Source organism: Labrus bergylta, chromosome 10 (genome assembly GCF_963930695.1).
Source record: "Labrus bergylta chromosome 10, fLabBer1.1, whole genome shotgun sequence".
In the NCBI taxonomy this organism is placed as follows: Eukaryota; Metazoa; Chordata; class Actinopteri; order Labriformes; family Labridae; genus Labrus; species Labrus bergylta.
Window position 1 is genome coordinate 9,180,733 of NC_089204.1, and position 22,458 is coordinate 9,203,190.

At 40.1% G+C, this 22,458-nt stretch overlaps 25 non-coding genes across 25 annotated transcripts; all 25 read right to left on the reverse strand.

Moving 5' to 3' along the window:
* Positions 1-567: 567 nt before the first annotated feature.
* trnai-aau (transfer RNA isoleucine (anticodon AAU)) lies at positions 568-641 on the reverse strand. The gene has a single exon. It is a non-coding gene; the product is annotated as a tRNA-Ile (tRNA).
* A 605-nt stretch (positions 642-1,246) lies between these two features.
* trnar-ucg (transfer RNA arginine (anticodon UCG)) lies at positions 1,247-1,319 on the reverse strand. Its single transcript has one exon. It is a non-coding gene; the product is annotated as a tRNA-Arg (tRNA).
* Positions 1,320-1,931: 612 nt separating this feature from the next.
* Positions 1,932-2,005, reverse strand: trnai-aau (transfer RNA isoleucine (anticodon AAU)). Its single transcript has one exon. It is a non-coding gene; the product is annotated as a tRNA-Ile (tRNA).
* Positions 2,006-2,827: 822 nt separating this feature from the next.
* On the reverse strand, positions 2,828-2,901 carry trnai-aau (transfer RNA isoleucine (anticodon AAU)). Its single transcript has one exon. It is a non-coding gene; the product is annotated as a tRNA-Ile (tRNA).
* Positions 2,902-3,506: 605 nt separating this feature from the next.
* trnar-ucg (transfer RNA arginine (anticodon UCG)) lies at positions 3,507-3,579 on the reverse strand. The gene has a single exon. It is a non-coding gene; the product is annotated as a tRNA-Arg (tRNA).
* Positions 3,580-4,635: 1,056 nt separating this feature from the next.
* trnai-aau (transfer RNA isoleucine (anticodon AAU)) lies at positions 4,636-4,709 on the reverse strand. Its single transcript has one exon. It is a non-coding gene; the product is annotated as a tRNA-Ile (tRNA).
* A 605-nt stretch (positions 4,710-5,314) lies between these two features.
* On the reverse strand, positions 5,315-5,387 carry trnar-ucg (transfer RNA arginine (anticodon UCG)). Its single transcript has one exon. It is a non-coding gene; the product is annotated as a tRNA-Arg (tRNA).
* A 1,056-nt stretch (positions 5,388-6,443) lies between these two features.
* trnai-aau (transfer RNA isoleucine (anticodon AAU)) lies at positions 6,444-6,517 on the reverse strand. Its single transcript has one exon. It is a non-coding gene; the product is annotated as a tRNA-Ile (tRNA).
* Positions 6,518-7,391: 874 nt separating this feature from the next.
* On the reverse strand, positions 7,392-7,465 carry trnai-aau (transfer RNA isoleucine (anticodon AAU)). The gene has a single exon. It is a non-coding gene; the product is annotated as a tRNA-Ile (tRNA).
* A 605-nt stretch (positions 7,466-8,070) lies between these two features.
* trnar-ucg (transfer RNA arginine (anticodon UCG)) lies at positions 8,071-8,143 on the reverse strand. The gene has a single exon. It is a non-coding gene; the product is annotated as a tRNA-Arg (tRNA).
* Positions 8,144-8,755: 612 nt separating this feature from the next.
* On the reverse strand, positions 8,756-8,829 carry trnai-aau (transfer RNA isoleucine (anticodon AAU)). The gene has a single exon. It is a non-coding gene; the product is annotated as a tRNA-Ile (tRNA).
* A 605-nt stretch (positions 8,830-9,434) lies between these two features.
* trnar-ucg (transfer RNA arginine (anticodon UCG)) lies at positions 9,435-9,507 on the reverse strand. Its single transcript has one exon. It is a non-coding gene; the product is annotated as a tRNA-Arg (tRNA).
* Positions 9,508-10,563: 1,056 nt separating this feature from the next.
* trnai-aau (transfer RNA isoleucine (anticodon AAU)) lies at positions 10,564-10,637 on the reverse strand. Its single transcript has one exon. It is a non-coding gene; the product is annotated as a tRNA-Ile (tRNA).
* An 874-nt stretch (positions 10,638-11,511) lies between these two features.
* Positions 11,512-11,585, reverse strand: trnai-aau (transfer RNA isoleucine (anticodon AAU)). The gene has a single exon. It is a non-coding gene; the product is annotated as a tRNA-Ile (tRNA).
* A 605-nt stretch (positions 11,586-12,190) lies between these two features.
* trnar-ucg (transfer RNA arginine (anticodon UCG)) lies at positions 12,191-12,263 on the reverse strand. The gene has a single exon. It is a non-coding gene; the product is annotated as a tRNA-Arg (tRNA).
* A 612-nt stretch (positions 12,264-12,875) lies between these two features.
* Positions 12,876-12,949, reverse strand: trnai-aau (transfer RNA isoleucine (anticodon AAU)). The gene has a single exon. It is a non-coding gene; the product is annotated as a tRNA-Ile (tRNA).
* Positions 12,950-13,554: 605 nt separating this feature from the next.
* Positions 13,555-13,627, reverse strand: trnar-ucg (transfer RNA arginine (anticodon UCG)). Its single transcript has one exon. It is a non-coding gene; the product is annotated as a tRNA-Arg (tRNA).
* Positions 13,628-14,683: 1,056 nt separating this feature from the next.
* trnai-aau (transfer RNA isoleucine (anticodon AAU)) lies at positions 14,684-14,757 on the reverse strand. The gene has a single exon. It is a non-coding gene; the product is annotated as a tRNA-Ile (tRNA).
* A 595-nt stretch (positions 14,758-15,352) lies between these two features.
* Positions 15,353-15,425, reverse strand: trnar-ucg (transfer RNA arginine (anticodon UCG)). The gene has a single exon. It is a non-coding gene; the product is annotated as a tRNA-Arg (tRNA).
* Positions 15,426-16,000: 575 nt separating this feature from the next.
* Positions 16,001-16,074, reverse strand: trnai-aau (transfer RNA isoleucine (anticodon AAU)). Its single transcript has one exon. It is a non-coding gene; the product is annotated as a tRNA-Ile (tRNA).
* An 876-nt stretch (positions 16,075-16,950) lies between these two features.
* Positions 16,951-17,024, reverse strand: trnai-aau (transfer RNA isoleucine (anticodon AAU)). Its single transcript has one exon. It is a non-coding gene; the product is annotated as a tRNA-Ile (tRNA).
* A 605-nt stretch (positions 17,025-17,629) lies between these two features.
* trnar-ucg (transfer RNA arginine (anticodon UCG)) lies at positions 17,630-17,702 on the reverse strand. Its single transcript has one exon. It is a non-coding gene; the product is annotated as a tRNA-Arg (tRNA).
* A 1,056-nt stretch (positions 17,703-18,758) lies between these two features.
* Positions 18,759-18,832, reverse strand: trnai-aau (transfer RNA isoleucine (anticodon AAU)). Its single transcript has one exon. It is a non-coding gene; the product is annotated as a tRNA-Ile (tRNA).
* A 605-nt stretch (positions 18,833-19,437) lies between these two features.
* On the reverse strand, positions 19,438-19,510 carry trnar-ucg (transfer RNA arginine (anticodon UCG)). Its single transcript has one exon. It is a non-coding gene; the product is annotated as a tRNA-Arg (tRNA).
* A 574-nt stretch (positions 19,511-20,084) lies between these two features.
* On the reverse strand, positions 20,085-20,158 carry trnai-aau (transfer RNA isoleucine (anticodon AAU)). The gene has a single exon. It is a non-coding gene; the product is annotated as a tRNA-Ile (tRNA).
* Positions 20,159-22,458: the final 2,300 nt, after the last annotated feature.

The following is a 22,458-nucleotide window of genomic DNA, read 5'->3' on the forward strand; positions in this document are numbered from 1 at the left end:
CAGTACATTTCAGAGGGTAAGGAAAACACTATTGAAAACTGGTCTCAGTCAAAGGTAAGGGTTCAAATGGGATTCTTTGTTTCCTCCTTGGAGAATTAGAATTGGTGTCTTTTTCAAAGTAAATGGCGTGTATGGGGATTGAACCCATGACCTTGGCGTTATTAGCACCATGCTCTAACCATAGCTAACCAGCCTGCCTTGACTATCCTCATAACAAACTTTGTCAGAGAACTTAATCCAGCTAGATTGGACAATTTATACACTTGGGGTTCTTACCGTCAACAAAGCTAACGTGTCAACCACGAAGGGACACGAACCCTCAATCTTCTGATTCGAAGTCAGACGCCTTGTCCACGTGGTCCTTGTAACGACATAATTCTTTAGATATCCCTACCAAACAAGAAATCAATACATTTCAGAGGGTAAGGAGAACACTATTGAAAACTGGTCTCAGTTGAAGGTAAGGAAAACACTATTGAAAACTGGTCTCAGTCAAAGGTAAGGGTTCAAATGGGATTCTTTGTTTCCTCCTTGGAGAATTAGAATTGGTGTCTTTTTCAAAGTAAATGGCCAGTATGGGGATTGAACCCATGACCTTGGCGTTATTAGCACCACGCTCTAACCATCTGAGCTAACCGGCCTCTGGTGGGCTACTTTCCCGACAAAATTTGTCGGAGAATTTAATCCAGCCAGAGTGAACAATTTATACACTTGAGGTTCTTTCCTTCAATAGAGCTAACCTGTCAACCACAAAGGGACTCAAAACCTCAATCTTCTGATCTGAAGTCAGATGACATGTCCATTAGGCCATGTGGTCACTGTAACTGGATACTTTCCTTTCCTCTTGATTTTTTTCTAGAAAGAGTTGACAAGAATCAAACAAGGAAAGGAATTATTTTCTTCAGGGGCGGTTATGAATCAAGGAAGGTTATTGAGTGACTTGTTTACTCCTTAGACTGGATTAAGTAATGTTATCTTTCAGTCTTTGGGGATTTCACCATACTTGACGGTGAAGATTCTCAGTATTTTTTGTGCTTTCTCTCTTCTATGGAATGTATTACAGTATATGTATCATTCAGTAATTGGCCAGTAACACCTTGGTGTTATTAGCACCATGCTCTAACCATAGCTAACCAGCCTGCCTTGACTATCCTTATAACAAACTTTGTCAGAGAACTTAATCCAGCTAGAGTGGACAATTTATACACTTACCGTGTATTACCGGGGTTCTTACCGTCAACAAAGCTAACCACGAAGGGACTCGAACCCTCAATCTTCTGATTCGAAGTCAGATGCCTTGTCCATTAGGCCACGTGGTCCCTGTAATTGCACAATTCTTTAGATATCCCTACCAAACAAGAAATCAATACATTTCAGAGGGTAAGGAAAACACTATTGAAAACTGGTCTCAGTCAAAGGTAAGGGTTCAAATGGGATTCTTTGTTTCCTCCTTGGAGAATTAGAATTGGTGTCTTTTTCAAAGTAAATGGCCAGTATGGGGATTGAACCCATGACCTTGGCGTTATTAGCACCATGCTCTAACCATAGCTAACCAGCCTGCCTTGACTATCCTCATAACAAACTTTGTCAGAGAACTTAATCCAGCTAGATTGGACAATTTATACACTTGGGGTTCTTACCGTCAACAAAGCTAACGTGTCAACCACGAAGGGACACGAACCCTCAATCTTCTGATTCGAAGTCAGACGCCTTGTCCACGTGGTCCTTGTAACGACATAATTCTTTAGATATCCCTACCAAACAAGAAATCAATACATTTCAGAGGGTAAGGAGAACACTATTGAAAACTGGTCTCAGTTGAAGGTAAGGAAAACACTATTGAAAACTGGTCTCAGTCAAAGGTAAGGGTTCAAATGGGATTCTTTGTTTCCTCCTTGGAGAATTAGAATTGGTGTCTTTTTCAAAGTAAATGGCCAGTATGGGGATTGAACCCATGACCTTGGTGTTATTAGCACCACGCTCTAACCATCTGAGCTAACCGGCCTCTGGTGGGCTACTTTCCCGACAAAATTTGTCGGAGAACTTAATCCAGCCAGAGTGAACAATTTATACACTTGAGGTTCTTTCCTTCAATAGAGCTAACCTGTCAACCACAAAGGGACTCAAAATCTCAATCTTCTGATCTGCAGTCAGATGACATGTCCATTAGGCCATGTGGTCACTGTAACTGGATACTTTCCTTTCCTCTTGATTTTTTTCTCGAAAGAGTTGACCAGAATCAAACAAGGAAAGGAATTCTTTTCTTCAGGGGCGGTTATGAATCAAGGAAGGTTATTGAGTGACTTGTTTACTCCTTAGACTGGATTAAGTAATGTTATCTTTCAGTCTTTGGGGATTTCACCATACTTGACGGTGAAGATTCTCAGTATTTTTTGTGTTTTCTCTCTTCTATGGAATGTATTACAGTATATGTATCATTCAGTAATTGGCCAGTGACACCTTGGTGTTATTAGCACCATGCTCTAACCAGCCTGCCTTGACTATCCTTATAACAAACTTTGTCAGAGAACTTAATCCAGCTAGAGTGGACAATTTATACACTTACCGTGTATTACCGGGGTTCTTACCGTCAACAAAGCTAACCACGAAGGGACTCGAACCCTCAATCTTCTGATTCGAAGTCAGATGCCTTGTCCACGTGGTCCTTGTAACGACATAATTCTTTAGATATCCCTACCAAACAAGAAATCAATACATTTCAGAGGGTAAGGAGAACACTATTGAAAACTGGTCTCAGTCAAAGGTTCAAATGGGATTCTTTGTTTCCTCCTTGGAGAATTAGAATTGGTGTCTTTTTCAAAGTAAATGGCCAGTATGGGGATTGAACCCATGACCTTGGCGTTATTAGCACCACGCTCTAACCATCTGAGCTAACCGGCCTCTGGTGGGCTACTTTCCCGACAAAATTTGTCGGAGAACTTAATCCAGCCAGAGTGAACAATTTATACACTTGAGGTTCTTTCCTTCAATAGAGCTAACCTGTCAACCACAAAGGGACTCAAAACCTCAATCTTCTGATCTGAAGTCAGATGACATGTCCATTAGGCCATGTGGTCACTGTAACTGGATACTTTCCTTTCCTCTTGATTTTTTTCTAGAAAGAGTTGACAAGAATCAAACAAGGAAAGGAATTCTTTTCTTCAGGGGCGGTTATGAATCAAGGAAGGTTATTGAGTGACTTGTTTACTCCTTAGACTGGATTAAGTAATGTTATCTTTCAGTCTTTGGGGATTTCACCATACTTGACGGTGAAGATTCTCAGTATTTTTTGTGCTTTCTCTCTTCTATGGAATGTATTACAGTATATGTATCATTCAGTAATTGGCCAGTAACACCTTGGTGTTATTAGCACCATGCTCTAACCATAGCTAACCAGCCTGCCTTGACTATCCTTATAACAAACTTTGTCAGAGAACTTAATCCAGCTAGAGTGGACAATTTATACACTTACCGTGTATTACCGGGGTTCTTACCGTCAACAAAGCTAACCACGAAGGGACTCAAACCCTCAATCTTCTGATTCGAAGTCAGACGCCTTGTCCATTAGGCCACGTGGTCCCTGTAATTGCACAATTCTTTAGATATCCCTACCAAACAAGAAATCAATACATTTCAGAGGGTAAGGAAAACACTATTGAAAACTGGTCTCAGTCAAAGGTAAGGGTTCAAATGGGATTCTTTGTTTCCTCCTTGGAGAATTAGAATTGGTGTCTTTTTCAAAGTAAATGGCCAGTATGGGGATTGAACCCATGACCTTGGCGTTATTAGCACCATGCTCTAACCATAGCTAACCAGCCTGCCTTGACTATCCTCATAACAAACTTTGTCAGAGAACTTAATCCAGCTAGATTGGACAATTTATACACTTGGGGTTCTTACCGTCAACAAAGCTAACGTGTCAACCACGAAGGGACACGAACCCTCAATCTTCTGATTCGAAGTCAGACGCCTTGTCCACGTGGTCCTTGTAACGACATAATTCTTTAGATATCCCTACCAAACAAGAAATCAATACATTTCAGAGGGTAAGGAGAACACTATTGAAAACTGGTCTCAGTTGAAGGTAAGGAAAACACTATTGAAAACTGGTCTCAGTCAAAGGTAAGGGTTCAAATGGGATTCTTTGTTTCCTCCTTGGAGAACTAGAATTGGTGTCTTTTTCAAAGTAAATGGCCAGTATGGGGATTGAACCCATGACCTTGGCGTTATTAGCACCATGCTCTAACCATAGCTAATCAGCCTGCCTTGACTATCCTCATAACAAACTTTGTCAGAGAACTTAATCCAGCTAGATTGGACAATTTATACACTTGGGGTTCTTACCATCAACAAAGCTAACGTGTCAACCACGAAGGGACACGAACCCTCAATCTTCTGATTCGAAGTCAGACGCCTTGTCCACGTGGTCCTTGTAACGACATAATTCTTTAGATATCCCTACCAAACAAGAAATCAATACATTTCAGAGGGTAAGGTGAACACTATTGAAAACTGGTCTCAGTTGAAGGTAAGGAAAACACTATTGAAAACTGGTCTCAGTCAAAGGTAAGGGTTCAAATGGGATTCTTTGTTTCCTCCTTGGAGAATTAGAATTGGTGTCTTTTTCAAAGTAAATGGCCAGTATGGGGATTGAACCCATGACCTTGGCGTTATTAGCACCACGCTCTAACCATCTGAGCTAACCGGCCTCTGGTGGGCTACTTTCCCGACAAAATTTGTCGGAGAACTTAATCCAGCCAGAGTGAACAATTTATACACTTGAGGTTCTTTCCTTCAATAGAGCTAACCTGTCAACCACAAAGGGACTCAAAACCTCAATCTTCTGATCTGCAGTCAGATGACATGTCCATTAGGCCATGTGGTCACTGTAACTGGATACTTTCCTTTCCTCTTGATTTTTTTCTAGAAAGAGTTGACAAGAATCAAACAAGGAAAGGAATTCTTTTCTTCAGGGGCGGTTATGAATCAAGGAAGGTTATTGAGTGACTTGTTTACTCCTTAGACTGGATTAAGTAATGTTATCTTTCAGTCTTTGGGGATTTCACCATACTTGACGGTGAAGATTCTCAGTATTTTTTGTGCTTTCTCTCTTCTATGGAATGTATTACAGTATATGTATCATTCAGTAATTGGCCAGTAACACCTTGGTGTTATTAGCACCATGCTCTAACCATAGCTAACCAGCCTGCCTTGACTATCCTTATAACAAACTTTGTCAGAGAACTTAATCCAGCTAGAGTGGACAATTTATACACTTACCGTGTATTACCGGGGTTCTTACCGTCAACAAAGCTAACCACGAAGGGACTCGAACCCTCAATCTTCTGATTCGAAGTCAGACGCCTTGTCCATTAGGCCACGTGGTCCCTGTAATTGCACAATTCTTTAGATATCCCTACCAAACAAGAAATCAATACATTTCAGAGGGTAAGGAAAACACTATTGAAAACTGGTCTCAGTCAAAGGTAAGGGTTCAAATGGGATTCTTTGTTTCCTCCTTGGAGAATTAGAATTGGTGTCTTTTTCAAAGTAAATGGCCAGTATGGGGATTGAACCCATGACCTTGGCGTTATTAGCACCATGCTCTAACCATAGCTAACCAGCCTGCCTTGACTATCCTCATAACAAACTTTGTCAGAGAACTTAATCCAGCTAGATTGGACAATTTATACACTTGGGGTTCTTACCGTCAACAAAGCTAACGTGTCAACCACGAAGGGACACGAACCCTCAATCTTCTGATTCGAAGTCAGACGCCTTGTCCACGTGGTCCTTGTAACGACATAATTCTTTAGATATCCCTACCAAACAAGAAATCAATACATTTCAGAGGGTAAGGAGAACACTATTGAAAACTGGTCTCAGTTGAAGGTAAGGAAAACACTATTGAAAACTGGTCTCAGTCAAAGGTAAGGGTTCAAATGGGATTCTTTGTTTCCTCCTTGGAGAATTAGAATTGGTGTCTTTTTCAAAGTAAATGGCCAGTATGGGGATTGAACCCATGACCTTGGCGTTATTAGCACCATGCTCTAACCATAGCTAACCAGCCTGCCTTGACTATCCTCATAACAAACTTTGTCAGAGAACTTAATCCAGCTAGATTGGACAATTTATACACTTGGGGTTCTTACCATCAACAAAGCTAACGTGTCAACCACGAAGGGACACGAACCCTCAATCTTCTGATTCGAAGTCAGACGCCTTGTCCACGTGGTCCTTGTAACGACATAATTCTTTAGATATCCCTACCAAACAAGAAATCAATACATTTCAGAGGGTAAGGAGAACACTATTGAAAACTGGTCTCAGTTTAAGGTAAGGAAAACACTATTGAAAACTGGTCTCAGTCAAAGGTAAGGGTTCAAATGGGATTCTTTGTTTCCTCCTTGGAGAATTAGAATTGGTGTCTTTTTCAAAGTAAATGGCCAGTATGGGGATTGAACCCATGACCTTGGCATTATTAGCACCACACTCTAACCATCTGAGCTAACCGGCTTCTGGTGGGCTACTTTCCCGACAAAATTTGTCGGAGAACTTAATCCAGCCAGAGTGAACAATTTATACACTTGAGGTTCTTTCCTTCAATAGAGCTAACCTGTCAACCACAAAGGGACTCAAAATCTCAATCTTCTGATCTGAAGTCAGATGACATGTCCATTAGGCCATGTGGTCACTGTAACTGGATACTTTCCTTTCCTCTTGATTTTTTTCTAGAAAGAGTTGACCAGAATCAAACAAGGAAAGGAATTATTTTCTTCAGGGGCAGTTATGAATCAAGGAAGGTTATTGAGTGACTTGTTTACTCCTTAGACTGGATTAAGTAATGTTATCTTTCAGTCTTTGGGGATTTCACCATACTTGACGGTGAAGATTCTCAGTATTTTTTGTGCTTTCTCTCTTCTATGGAATGTATTACAGTATATGTATCATTCAGTAATTGGCCAGGAACACCTTGGTGTTATTAGCACCATGCTCTAACCAGCCTGCCTTGACTATCCTTATAACAAACTTTGTCAGAGAACTTAATCCAGCTAGAGTGGACAATTTATACACTTACCGTGTATTACTGGGGTTCTTACCGTCAACAAAGCTAACCACGAAGGGACTTGAACCCTCAATCTTCTGATTTGAAGTCAGATGCCTTGTCCATTAGGCCACGTGGTCCCTGTAATTGCACAATTCTTTAGATTTCCCTACCAAACAAGAAATCAATACATTTCAGAGGGTAAGGTGAACACTATTGAAAACTGGTCTCAGTTGAAGGTAAGGAAAACACTATTGAAAACTGGTCTCAGTCAAAGGTAAGGGTTCAAATGGGATTCTTTGTTTCCTCCTTGGAGAATTAGAATTGGTGTCTTTTTCAAAGTAAATGGCCAGTATGGGGATTGAACCCATGACCTTGGCGTTATCAGCACCACGCTCTAACCATCTGAGCTAACCGGCCTCTGGTGGGCTACTTTCCCGACAAAATTTGTCGGAGAACTTAATCCAGCCAGAGTGAACAATTTATACACTTGAGGTTCTTTCCTTCAATAGAGCTAACCTGTCAACCACAAAGGGACTCAAAACCTCAATCTTCTGATCTGCAGTCAGATGACATGTCCATTAGGCCATGTGGTCACTGTAACTGGATACTTTCCTTTCCTCTTGATTTTTTTCTAGAAAGAGTTGACCAGAATCAAACAAGGAAAGGAATTCTTTTCTTCAGGGGCGGTTATGAATCAAGGAAGGTTATTGAGTGACTTGTTTACTCCTTAGACTGGATTAAGTAATGTTATCTTTCAGTCTTTGGGGATTTCACCATACTTGACGGTGAAGATTCTCAGTATTTTTTGTGCTTTCTCTCTTCTATGGAATGTATTACAGTATATGTATCATTCAGTAATTGGCCAGTAACACCTTGGTGTTATTAGCACCATGCTCTAACCATAGCTAACCAGCCTGCCTTGACTATCCTTATAACAAACTTTGTCAGAGAACTTAATCCAGCTAGAGTGGACAATTTATACACTTACCGTGTATTACCGGGGTTCTTATCGTCAACAAAGCTAACCACGAAGGGACTCGAACCCTCAATCTTCTGATTCGAAGTCAGACGCCTTGTCCATTAGGCCACGTGGTCCCTGTAATTGCACAATTCTTTAGATATCCCTACCAAACAAGAAATCAATACATTTCAGAGGGTAAGGAAAACACTATTGAAAACTGGTCTCAGTCAAAGGTAAGGGTTCAAATGGGATTCTTTGTTTCCTCCTTGGAGAACTAGAATTGGTGTCTTTTTCAAAGTAAATGGCCAGTATGGGGATTGAACCCATGACCTTGGCGTTATTAGCACCATGCTCTAACCATAGCTAATCAGCCTGCCTTGACTATCCTCATAACAAACTTTGTCAGAGAACTTAATCCAGCTAGATTGGACAATTTATACACTTGGGGTTCTTACCATCAACAAAGCTAACGTGTCAACCACGAAGGGACACGAACCCTCAATCTTCTGATTCGAAGTCAGACGCCTTGTCCACGTGGTCCTTGTAACGACATAATTCTTTAGATATCCCTACCAAACAAGAAATCAATACATTTCAGAGGGTAAGGTGAACACTATTGAAAACTGGTCTCAGTTGAAGGTAAGGAAAACACTATTGAAAACTGGTCTCAGTCAAAGGTAAGGGTTCAAATGGGATTCTTTGTTTCCTCCTTGGAGAATTAGAATTGGTGTCTTTTTCAAAGTAAATGGCCAGTATGGGGATTGAACCCATGACCTTGGCGTTATTAGCACCACGCTCTAACCATCTGAGCTAACCGGCCTCTGGTGGGCTACTTTCCCGACAAAATTTGTCGGAGAACTTAATCCAGCCAGAGTGAACAATTTATACACTTGAGGTTCTTTCCTTCAATAGAGCTAACCTGTCAACCACAAAGGGACTCAAAACCTCAATCTTCTGATCTGCAGTCAGATGACATGTCCATTAGGCCATGTGGTCACTGTAACTGGATACTTTCCTTTCCTCTTGATTTTTTTCTAGAAAGAGTTGACAAGAATCAAACAAGGAAAGGAATTCTTTTCTTCAGGGGCGGTTATGAATCAAGGAAGGTTATTGAGTGACTTGTTTACTCCTTAGACTGGATTAAGTAATGTTATCTTTCAGTCTTTGGGGATTTCACCATACTTGACGGTGAAGATTCTCAGTATTTTTTGTGCTTTCTCTCTTCTATGGAATGTATTACAGTATATGTATCATTCAGTAATTGGCCAGTAACACCTTGGTGTTATTAGCACCATGCTCTAACCATAGCTAACCAGCCTGCCTTGACTATCCTTATAACAAACTTTGTCAGAGAACTTAATCCAGCTAGAGTGGACAATTTATACACTTACCGTGTATTACCGGGGTTCTTACCGTCAACAAAGCTAACCACGAAGGGACTCGAACCCTCAATCTTCTGATTCGAAGTCAGACGCCTTGTCCATTAGGCCACGTGGTCCCTGTAATTGCACAATTCTTTAGATATCCCTACCAAACAAGAAATCAATACATTTCAGAGGGTAAGGAAAACACTATTGAAAACTGGTCTCAGTCAAAGGTAAGGGTTCAAATGGGATTCTTTGTTTCCTCCTTGGAGAATTAGAATTGGTGTCTTTTTCAAAGTAAATGGCCAGTATGGGGATTGAACCCATGACCTTGGCGTTATTAGCACCATGCTCTAACCATAGCTAACCAGCCTGCCTTGACTATCCTCATAACAAACTTTGTCAGAGAACTTAATCCAGCTAGATTGGACAATTTATACACTTGGGGTTCTTACCGTCAACAAAGCTAACGTGTCAACCACGAAGGGACACGAACCCTCAATCTTCTGATTTGAAGTCAGACGCCTTGTCCACGTGGTCCTTGTAACGACATAATTCTTTAGATATCCCTACCAAACAAGAAATCAATACATTTCAGAGGGTAAGGAGAACACTATTGAAAACTGGTCTCAGTTGAAGGTAAGGAAAACACTATTGAAAACTGGTCTCAGTCAAAGGTAAGGGTTCAAATGGGATTCTTTGTTTCCTCCTTGGAGAATTAGAATTGGTGTCTTTTTCAAAGTAAATGGCCAGTATGGGGATTGAACCCATGACCTTGGCGTTATTAGCACCATGCTCTAACCATAGCTAACCAGCCTGCCTTGACTATCCTCATAACAAACTTTGTCAGAGAACTTAATCCAGCTAGATTGGACAATTTATACACTTGGGGTTCTTACCATCAACAAAGCTAACGTGTCAACCACGAAGGGACACGAACCCTCAATCTTCTGATTCGAAGTCAGACGCCTTGTCCACGTGGTCCTTGTAACGACATAATTCTTTAGATATCCCTACCAAACAAGAAATCAATACATTTCAGAGGGTAAGGAGAACACTATTGAAAACTGGTCTCAGTTTAAGGTAAGGAAAACACTATTGAAAACTGGTCTCAGTCAAAGGTAAGGGTTCAAATGGGATTCTTTGTTTCCTCCTTGGAGAATTAGAATTGGTGTCTTTTTCAAAGTAAATGGCCAGTATGGGGATTGAACCCATGACCTTGGCATTATTAGCACCACACTCTAACCATCTGAGCTAACCGGCTTCTGGTGGGCTACTTTCCCGACAAAATTTGTCGGAGAACTTAATCCAGCCAGAGTGAACAATTTATACACTTGAGGTTCTTTCCTTCAATAGAGCTAACCTGTCAACCACAAAGGGACTCAAAACCTCAATCTTCTGATCTGAAGTCAGATGACATGTCCATTAGGCCATGTGGTCACTGTAACTGGATACTTTCCTTTCCTCTTGATTTTTTTCTAGAAAGAGTTGACCAGAATCAAACAAGGAAAGGAATTATTTTCTTCAGGGGCAGTTATGAATCAAGGAAGGTTATTGAGTGACTTGTTTACTCCTTAGACTGGATTAAGTAATGTTATCTTTCAGTCTTTGGGGATTTCACCATACTTGACGGTGAAGATTCTCAGTATTTTTTGTGCTTTCTCTCTTCTATGGAATGTATTACAGTATATGTATCATTCAGTAATTGGCCAGGAACACCTTGGTGTTATTAGCACCATGCTCTAACCAGCCTGCCTTGACTATCCTTATAACAAACTTTGTCAGAGAACTTAATCCAGCTAGAGTGGACAATTTATACACTTACCGTGTATTACTGGGGTTCTTACCGTCAACAAAGCTAACCACGAAGGGACTTGAACCCTCAATCTTCTGATTTGAAGTCAGATGCCTTGTCCATTAGGCCACGTGGTCCCTGTAATTGCACAATTCTTTAGATATCCCTACCAAACAAGAAATCAATACATTTCAGAGGGTAAGGTGAACACTATTGAAAACTGGTCTCAGTTGAAGGTAAGGAAAACACTATTGAAAACTGGTCTCAGTCAAAGGTAAGGGTTCAAATGGGATTCTTTGTTTCCTCCTTGGAGAATTAGAATTGGTGTCTTTTTCAAAGTAAATGGCCAGTATGGGGATTGAACCCATGACCTTGGCGTTATTAGCACCACGCTCTAACCATCTGAGCTAACCGGCCTCTGGTGGGCTACTTTCCCGACAAAATTTGTCGGAGAACTTAATCCAGCCAGAGTGAACAATTTATACACTTGAGGTTCTTTCCTTCAATAGAGCTAACCTGTCAACCACAAAGGGACTCAAAACCTCAATCTTCTGATCTGCAGTCAGATGACATGTCCATTAGGCCATGTGGTCACTGTAACTGGATACTTTCCTTTCCTCTTGATTTTTTTCTAGAAAGAGTTGACCAGAATCAAACAAGGAAAGGAATTCTTTTCTTCAGGGGCGGTTATGAATCAAGGAAGGTTATTGAGTGACTTGTTTACTCCTTAGACTGGATTAAGTAATGTTATCTTTCAGTCTTTGGGGATTTCACCATACTTGACGGTGAAGATTCTCAGTATTTTTTGTGCTTTCTCTCTTCTATGGAATGTATTACAGTATATGTATCATTCAGTAATTGGCCAGTAACACCTTGGTGTTATTAGCACCATGCTCTAACCATAGCTAACCAGCCTGCCTTGACTATCCTTATAACAAACTTTGTCAGAGAACTTAATCCAGCTAGAGTGGACAATTTATACACTTACCGTGTATTACCGGGGTTCTTATCGTCAACAAAGCTGACCACGAAGGGACTCGAACCCTCAATCTTCTGATTCGAAGTCAGACGCCTTGTCCATTAGGCCACGTGGTCCCTGTAATTGCACAATTCTTTAGATATCCCTACCAAACAAGAAATCAATACATTTCAGAGGGTAAGGAAAACACTATTGAAAACTGGTCTCAGTCAAAGGTAAGGGTTCAAATGGGATTCTTTGTTTCCTCCTTGGAGAACTAGAATTGGTGTCTTTTTCAAAGTAAATGGCCAGTATGGGGATTGAACCCATGACCTTGGCGTTATTAGCACCATGCTCTAACCATAGCTAATCAGCCTGCCTTGACTATCCTCATAACAAACTTTGTCAGAGAACTTAATCCAGCTAGATTGGACAATTTATACACTTGGGGTTCTTACCATCAACAAAGCTAACGTGTCAACCACGAAGGGACACGAACCCTCAATCTTCTGATTCGAAGTCAGACGCCTTGTCCACGTGGTCCTTGTAACGACATAATTCTTTAGATATCCCTACCAAACAAGAAATCAATACATTTCAGAGGGTAAGGTGAACACTATTGAAAACTGGTCTCAGTTGAAGGTAAGGAAAACACTATTGAAAACTGGTCTCAGTCAAAGGTAAGGGTTCAAATGGGATTCTTTGTTTCCTCCTTGGAGAATTAGAATTGGTGTCTTTTTCAAAGTAAATGGCCAGTATGGGGATTGAACCCATGACCTTGGCGTTATTAGCACCACGCTCTAACCATCTGAGCTAACCGGCCTCTGGTGGGCTACTTTCCCGACAAAATTTGTCGGAGAACTTAATCCAGCCAGAGTGAACAATTTATACACTTGAGGTTCTTTCCTTCAATAGAGCTAACCTGTCAACCACAAAGGGACTCAAAACCTCAATCTTCTGATCTGCAGTCAGATGACATGTCCATTAGGCCATGTGGTCACTGTAACTGGATACTTTCCTTTCCTCTTGATTTTTTTCTAGAAAGAGTTGACAAGAATCAAACAAGGAAAGGAATTCTTTTCTTCAGGGGCGGTTATGAATCAAGGAAGGTTATTGAGTGACTTGTTTACTCCTTAGACTGGATTAAGTAATGTTATCTTTCAGTCTTTGGGGATTTCACCATACTTGACGGTGAAGATTCTCAGTATTTTTTGTGCTTTCTCTCTTCTATGGAATGTATTACAGTATATGTATCATTCAGTAATTGGCCAGTAACACCTTGGTGTTATTAGCACCATGCTCTAACCATAGCTAACCAGCCTGCCTTGACTATCCTTATAACAAACTTTGTCAGAGAACTTAATCCAGCTAGAGTGGACAATTTATACACTTACCGTGTATTACCGGGGTTCTTACCGTCAACAAAGCTAACCACGAAGGGACTCGAACCCTCAATCTTCTGATTCGAAGTCAGACGCCTTGTCCATTAGGCCACGTGGTCCCTGTAATTGCACAATTCTTTAGATATCCCTACCAAACAAGAAATCAATACATTTCAGAGGGTAAGGAAAACACTATTGAAAACTGGTCTCAGTCAAAGGTAAGGGTTCAAATGGGATTCTTTGTTTCCTCCTTGGAGAATTAGAATTGGTGTCTTTTTCAAAGTAAATGGCCAGTATGGGGATTGAACCCATGACCTTGGCGTTATTAGCACCATGCTCTAACCATAGCTAACCAGCCTGCCTTGACTATCCTCATAACAAACTTTGTCAGAGAACTTAATCCAGCTAGATTGGACAATTTATACACTTGGGGTTCTTACCGTCAACAAAGCTAACGTGTCAACCACGAAGGGACACGAACCCTCAATCTTCTGATTCGAAGTCAGACGCCTTGTCCACGTGGTCCTTGTAACGACATAATTCTTTAGATATCCCTACCAAACAAGAAATCAATACATTTCAGAGGGTAAGGAGAACACTATTGAAAACTGGTCTCAGTTGAAGGTAAGGAAAACACTATTGAAAACTGGTCTCAGTCAAAGGTAAGGGTTCAAATGGGATTCTTTGTTTCCTCCTTGGAGAACTAGAATTGGTGTCTTTTTCAAAGTAAATGGCCAGTATGGGGATTGAACCCATGACCTTGGCGTTATTAGCACCATGCTCTAACCATAGCTAATCAGCCTGCCTTGACTATCCTCATAACAAACTTTGTCAGAGAACTTAATCCAGCTAGATTGGACAATTTATACACTTGGGGTTCTTACCATCAACAAAGCTAACGTGTCAACCACGAAGGGACACGAACCCTCAATCTTCTGATTCGAAGTCAGACGCCTTGTCCACGTGGTCCTTGTAACGACATAATTCTTTAGATATCCCTACCAAACAAGAAATCAATACATTTCAGAGGGTAAGGTGAACACTATTGAAAACTGGTCTCAGTTGAAGGTAAGGAAAACACTATTGAAAACTGGTCTCAGTCAAAGGTAAGGGTTCAAATGGGATTCTTTGTTTCCTCCTTGGATAATTAGAATTGGTGTCTTTTTCAAAGTAAATGGCCAGTATGGGGATTGAACCCATGACCTTGGCATTATTAGCACCACACTCTAACCATCTGAGCTAACCGGCTTCTGGTGGGCTACTTTCCCGACAAAATTTGTCGGAGAACTTAATCCAGCCAGAGTGAACAATTTATACACTTGAGGTTCTTTCCTTCAATAGAGCTAACCTGTCAACCACAAAGGGACTCAAAATCTCAATCTTCTGATCTGAAGTCAGATGACATGTCCATTAGGCCATGTGGTCACTGTAACTGGATACTTTCCTTTCCTCTTGATTTTTTTCTAGAAAGAGTTGACCAGAATCAAACAAGGAAAGGAATTATTTTCTTCAGGGGCAGTTATGAATCAAGGAAGGTTATTGAGTGACTTGTTTACTCCTTAGACTGGATTAAGTAATGTTATCTTTCAGTCTTTGGGGATTTCACCATACTTGACGGTGAAGATTCTCAGTATTTTTTGTGCTTTCTCTCTTCTATGGAATGTATTACAGTATATGTATCATTCAGTAATTGGCCAGGAACACCTTGGTGTTATTAGCACCATGCTCTAACCAGCCTGCCTTGACTATCCTTATAACAAACTTTGTCAGAGAACTTAATCCAGCTAGAGTGGACAATTTATACACTTACCGTGTATTACTGGGGTTCTTACCGTCAACAAAGCTAACCACGAAGGGACTCGAACCCTCAATCTTCTGATTCGAAGTCAGATGCCTTGTCCATTAGGCCACGTGGTCCCTGTAATTGCACAATTCTTTAGATATCCCTACCAAACAAGAAATCAATACATTTCAGAGGGTAAGGAAAACACTATTGAAAACTGGTCTCAGTCAAAGGTAAGGGTTCAAATGGGATTCTTTGTTTCCTCCTTGGAGAATTAGAATTGGTGTCTTTTTCAAAGTAAATGGCCAGTATGGGGATTGAACCCATGACCTTGGCGTTATTAGCACCATGCTCTAACCATAGCTAACCAGCCTGCCTTGACTAGCCTCATAACAAACTTTGTCAGAGAACTTAATCCAGCTAGATTGGACAATTTATACACTTGGGGTTCTTACCGTCAACAAAGCTAACGTGTCAACCACGAAGGGACACGAAACCCTCAATCTTCTGATTCGAAGTCAGACGCCTTGTCCACGTGGTCCTTGTAACGACATAATTCTTTAGATATCCCTACCAAACAAGAAATCAATACATTTCAGAGGGTAAGGAGAACACTATTGAAAACTGGTCTCAGTTGAAGGTAAGGGTTCAAATGGGATTCTTTGTTTCCTCCTTGGAGAATTAGAATTGGTGTCTTTTTCAAAGTAAATGGCCAGTATGGGGATTGAACCCATGACCTTGGCGTTATTAGCACCACGCTCTAACCATCTGAGCTAACCGGCCTCTGGTGGGCTACTTTCCCGACAAAATTTGTCGGAGAACTTAATCCAGCCAGAGTGAACAATTTATACACTTGAGGTTCTTTCCTTCAATAGAGCTAACCTGTCAACCACAAAGGGACTCAAAACCTCAATCTTCTGATCTGCAGTCAGATGACATGTCCATTAGGCCATGTGGTCACTGTAACTGGATACTTTCCTTTCCTCTTGATTTTTTTCTAGAAAGAGTTGACCAGAATCAAACAAGGAAAGGAATTCTTTTCTTCAGGGGCGGTTATGAATCAAGGAAGGTTATTGAGTGACTTGTTTACTCCTTAGACTGGATTAAGTAATGTTATCTTTCAGTCTTTGGGGATTTCACCATACTTGATGGTGAAGATTCTCAGTATTTTTTGTGCTTTCTCTCTTCTATGGAATGTATTACAGTATATGTATCATTCAGTAATTGGCCAGTAACACCTTGGTGTTATTAGCACCATGCTCTAACCATAGCTAACCAGCCTGCCTTGACTATCCTTATAACAAACTTTGTCAGAGAACTTAATCCAGCTAGAGTGGACAATTTATACACTTACCGTGTATTACCGGGGTTCTTACCGTCAACAAAGCTAACCATGAAGGGACTCGAACCCTCAATCTTCTGATTCGAAGTCAGACGCCTTGTCCACGTGGTCCTTGTAACGACATAATTCTTTAGATATCCCTACCAAACAAGAAATCAATACATTTCAGAGGGTAAGGAGAACACTATTGAAAACTGGTCTCAGTTGAAGGTAAGGAAAACACTATTGAAAACTGGTCTCAGTCAAAGGTAAGGGTTCAAATGGGATTCTTTGTTTCCTCCTTGGAGAATTAGAATTGGTGTCTTTTTCAAAGTAAATGGCCAGTATGGGGATTGAACCCATGACCTTGGTGTTATTAGCACCACGCTCTAACCATCTGAGCTAACCAGCCTCTGGTGGGCTACTTTCCCGACAAAATTTGTCGGAGAACTTAATCCAGCCAGAGTGAACAATTTATACACTTGAGGTTCTTTCCTTCAATAGAGCTAACCTGTCAACCACAAAGGGACTCAAAACCTCAATCTTCTGATCTGAAGTCAGATGACATGTCCATTAGGCCATGTGGTCACTGTAACTGGATACTTTCCTTTCCTCTTGATTTTTTTCTAGAAAGAGTTGACAAGAATCAAACAAGGAAAGGAATTCTTTTCTTCAGGGGCGGTTATGAATCAAGGAAGGTTATTGAGTGACTTGTTTACTCCTTAGACTGGATTAAGTAATGTTATCTTTCAGTCTTTGGGGATTTCACCATACTTGACGGTGAAGATTCTCAGTATTTTTTGTGCTTTCTCTCTTCTATGGAATGTATTACAGTATATGTATCATTCAGTAATTGGCCAGTAACACCTTGGTGTTATTAGCACCATGCTCTAACCATAGCTAACCAGCCTGCCTTGACTATCCTTATAACAAACTTTGTCAGAGAACTTAATCCAGCTAGAGTGGACAATTTATACACTTACTGTGTATTACCGGGGTTCTTACCGTCAACAAAGCTAACCACGAAGGGACTCGAACCCTCAATCTTCTGATTCGAAGTCAGACGCCTTGTCCATTAGGCCATGTGGTCCCTGTAATTGCACAATTCTTTAGATATCCCTACCAAACAAGAAATCAATACATTTCAGAGGGTAAGGAAAACACTATTGAAAACTGGTCTCAGTCAAAGGTAAGGGTTCAAATGGGATTCTTTGTTTCCTCCTTGGAGAATTAGAATTGGTGTCTTTTTCAAAGTAAATGGCCAGTATGGGGATTGAACCCATGACCTTGGCGTTATTAGCACCATGCTCTAACCATAGCTAACCAGCCTGCCTTGACTATCCTCATAACAAACTTTGTCAGAGAACTTAATCCAGCTAGATTGGACAATTTATACACTTGGGGTTCTTACCGTCAACAAAGCTAACGTGTCAACCACGAAGGGACACGAACCCTCAATCTTCTGATTCGAAGTCAGACGCCTTGTCCACGTGGTCCTTGTAACGACATAATTCTTTAGATATCCCTACCAAACAAGAAATCAATACATTTCAGAGGGTAAGGAGAACACTATTGAAAACTGGTCTCAGTTGAAGGTAAGGAAAACACTATTGAAAACTGGTCTCAGTCAAAGGTAAGGGTTCAAATGGGATTCTTTGTTTCCTCCTTGGAGAATTAGAATTGGTGTCTTTTTCAAAGTAAATGGCCAGTATGGGGATTGAACCCATGACCTTGGCGTTATTAGCACCATGCTCTAACCATAGCTAACCAGCCTGCCTTGACTATCCTCATAACAAACTTTGTCAGAGAACTTAATCCAGCTAGATTGGACAATTTATACACTTGGGGTTCTTACCATCAACAAAGCTAACGTGTCAACCACGAAGGGACACGAACCCTCAATCTTCTGATTCGAAGTCAGACGCCTTGTCCACGTGGTCCTTGTAACGACATAATTCTTTAGATATCCCTACCAAACAAGAAATCAATACATTTCAGAGGGTAAGGAGAACACTATTGAAAACTGGTCTCAGTTTAAGGTAAGGAAAACACTATTGAAAACTGGTCTCAGTCAAAGGTAAGGGTTCAAATGGGATTCTTTGTTTCCTCCTTGGAGAATTAGAATTGGTGTCTTTTTCAAAGTAAATGGCCAGTATGGGGATTGAACCCATGACCTTGGCATTATTAGCACCACACTCTAACCATCTGAGCTAACCGGCTTCTGGTGGGCTACTTTCCCGACAAAATTTGTCGGAGAACTTAATCCAGCCAGAGTGAACAATTTATACACTTGAGGTTCTTTCCTTCAATAGAGCTAACCTGTCAACCACAAAGGGACTCAAAATCTCAATCTTCTGATCTGAAGTCAGATGACATGTCCATTAGGCCATGTGGTCACTGTAACTGGATACTTTCCTTTCCTCTTGATTTTTTTCTAGAAAGAGTTGACCAGAATCAAACAAGGAAAGGAATTATTTTCTTCAGGGGCAGTTATGAATCAAGGAAGGTTATTGAGTGACTTGTTTACTCCTTAGACTGGATTAAGTAATGTTATCTTTCAGTCTTTGGGGATTTCACCATACTTGACGGTGAAGATTCTCAGTATTTTTTGTGCTTTCTCTCTTCTATGGAATGTATTACAGTATATGTATCATTCAGTAATTGGCCAGGAACACCTTGGTGTTATTAGCACCATGCTCTAACCATAGCTAACCAGCCTGCCTTGACTATCCTTATAACAAACTTTGTCAGAGAACTTAATCCAGCTAGAGTGGACAATTTATACACTTACCGTGTATTACTGGGGTTCTTACCGTCAACAAAGCTAACCACGAAGGGACTCGAACCCTCAATCTTCTGATTCGAAGTCAGATGCCTTGTCCATTAGGCCACGTGGTCCCTGTAATTGCACAATTCTTTAGATATCCCTACCAAACAAGAAATCAATACATTTCAGAGGGTAAGGAAAACACTATTGAAAACTGGTCTCAGTCAAAGGTAAGGGTTCAAATGGGATTCTTTGTTTCCTCCTTGGAGAATTAGAATTGGTGTCTTTTTCAAAGTAAATGGCCAGTATGGGGATTGAACCCATGACCTTGGCGTTATTAGCACCATGCTCTAACCATAGCTAACCAGCCTGCCTTGACTATCCTCATAACAAACTTTGTCAGAGAACTTAATCCAGCTAGATTGGACAATTTATACACTTGGGGTTCTTACCGTCAACAAAGCTAACGTGTCAACCACGAAGGGACACGAACCCTCAATCTTCTGATTCGAAGTCAGACGCCTTGTCCATGTGGTCCTTGTAACGACATAATTCTTTAGATATCCCGACCAAACAAGAAATCAATACATTTCAGAGGGTAAGGAGAACACTATTGAAAACTGGTCTCAGTTGAAGGTAAGGGTTCAAATGGGATTCTTTGTTTCCTCCTTGGAGAATTAGAATTGGTGTCTTTTTCAAAGTAAATGGCCAGTATGGGGATTGAACCCATGACCTTGGCGTTATTAGCACCACGCTCTAACCATCTGAGCTAACCGGCCTCTGGTGGGCTACTTTCCCGACAAAATTTGTCGGAGAATTTAATCCAGCCAGAGTGAACAATTTATACACTTGAGGTTCTTTCCTTCAATAGAACTAACCTGCCAACCACAAAGGGACTCAAAACCTCAATCTTCTGATCTGAAGTCAGATGACATGTCCATTAGGCCACGTTGTCACTGTAACTGGATACTTTCCTTTCCTCTTGATTTTTTTCTAGAAAGAGTTGACAAGAATCAAACAAGGAAAGGAATTCTTTTCTTCAGGGGCGGTTATGAATCAAGGAAGGTTATTGAGTGACTTGTTTACTCCTTAGACTGGATTAAGTAATGTTATCTTTCAGTCTTTGGGGATTTCACCAAAATGGCCCGCAAACTTGACGTTTAAGATTCTCAGTTTTTTCTTGCGTTCTCTCTTCTATGGAATCTCTTACAGTAGGTCAAAGTGAACAATGTATACACTTGACTTGTGGTTCTTACCTTCATAAAGCTTCAATAAAGATTTTAATTTAGAGGCATTGCCAAGTCCATTATTCCACGTGGTTATGATAATTTAGATCATTGTTTTTTTTCCTCCAGATTGTTTTCTCGAAAGTTTGGACATAATTCTGGGTGACAGGCATATGAAGTCGGATCAGAATCAGAATCAGCTGTATTGGTTACTTTTCACCTGTATTCTTCTCACTCTACAGATGCAGGCTTTGATTCATACAAGACTGCCAGAATGTCAAACCCTGCTCTGATTAGCTTATTCAAAAGTCGTGTGTATAAATTGCTTATTTAACTTTGTGGTGGTAATTTGACAATGCCTTTTGAAGATCTTTCTTATATCAAAACATTGCTTTGATAAAAAACTATTTCTTGAAGCAGTACAGTGTTTCTAAACATAATTCTCACTCATTCTCTCCTGTGCAGGAACTTCCAACCACAAGGGGGCATGTGCTCACTGTAAAAATTATTGAAAAGAAGAAATCCAAGGTCATTGTTATTTATCATTAAAAACCATGTATGAATTACTCTAAAGCAACCTGTGGTATGTATTTGTTCCAGTTGAAGAAGAACAGAATGACTTAAATAAAAATACAATGACTGTGGTGATACTTTCGTGACATACAGTGAAGTGCTTGTTGCAAATTAGGAAAATATATATATATAAATATATATATATATATTTAAATATATATATATATATATATATATATATTTATATATATTTAAATATATACATCTATATGATAGATTTGGATTTACAGTCTGAGTCTGTCCCATATGCTGGAATGGGAAGGCAACAAGCTTCAAACCTGGTATATTTCCCTTCATAAAACACCCAATATAAAATGGATCAAAATGTATTAGGGTTTAATGCTTAGAGGCTGTTTAAAATTAATTCTGACACTTAATTATAAGTAGGTCATGGAGTTAAAGACATAATGCTTATTGCAAGATAAAGGTTATAAACCAACGTTTAAAAAGTGCACTAATATTTGTTTTCATACTTTCTAGTTTTTACATTGTGAATATATTTACTGCTTCATTCTGTACCACAAACACACACAGGTGAATGTTTTTAGACCACCTCATTGAAATGCAAGGACCTGCAGAGCTATAATGCCAGGAAAAAATATGCGTGTGTTGCATTTTAATTTTTAATCTCTGTAAATTATTCATGTTGGTTTATAACCATTGGTATCTGTATATAATTACTGTATCGTGAAGTAAAGGCATGTTACTGCATTTATTTAAATTGTGTATTATAGTAGAATAACCCCCTCCACTTCCACCACCACCACCCCCAAAAAAACTTGTTGATCATTTTTACAAATTTGGTGAAGCAATTTATTCCATAATGAGATGTTCTGATAAAAAAAATTTCCAAACCTGAAATTTATAGGACCTTATAATGTCATAATTGCTGTAACATCAGATCTAATACACAGGTCTGATTTGGTGAGTATAGCTGTGATTCATTAATGGTTAACAATTTAATTGTGTCTCATTAGATGCTATAGTGAAGCAGATAAAAAAGACTCTAAAAAAAGGTTCCTGGCCACTGTGACATAACCCATTGAATTAAGGGATGCACCTCAGATCTCAAAGTAGGCATTTGGGCCATCCCCAGCTTGTATCTTCAGGAGCCAGAATAGGATGAGAGGGTGGTGCTTCAGAGCAGTGATGGGTTGACAAACACTTGATTATCAGAGTTATATTATTATTCCAGGGTAAATTAATTCACTGACTTAATAGAGTAAACGTGTTGAGTAAACAAGCCATGAAAGTGGAACCTGGACACTAAAGCCTACTAA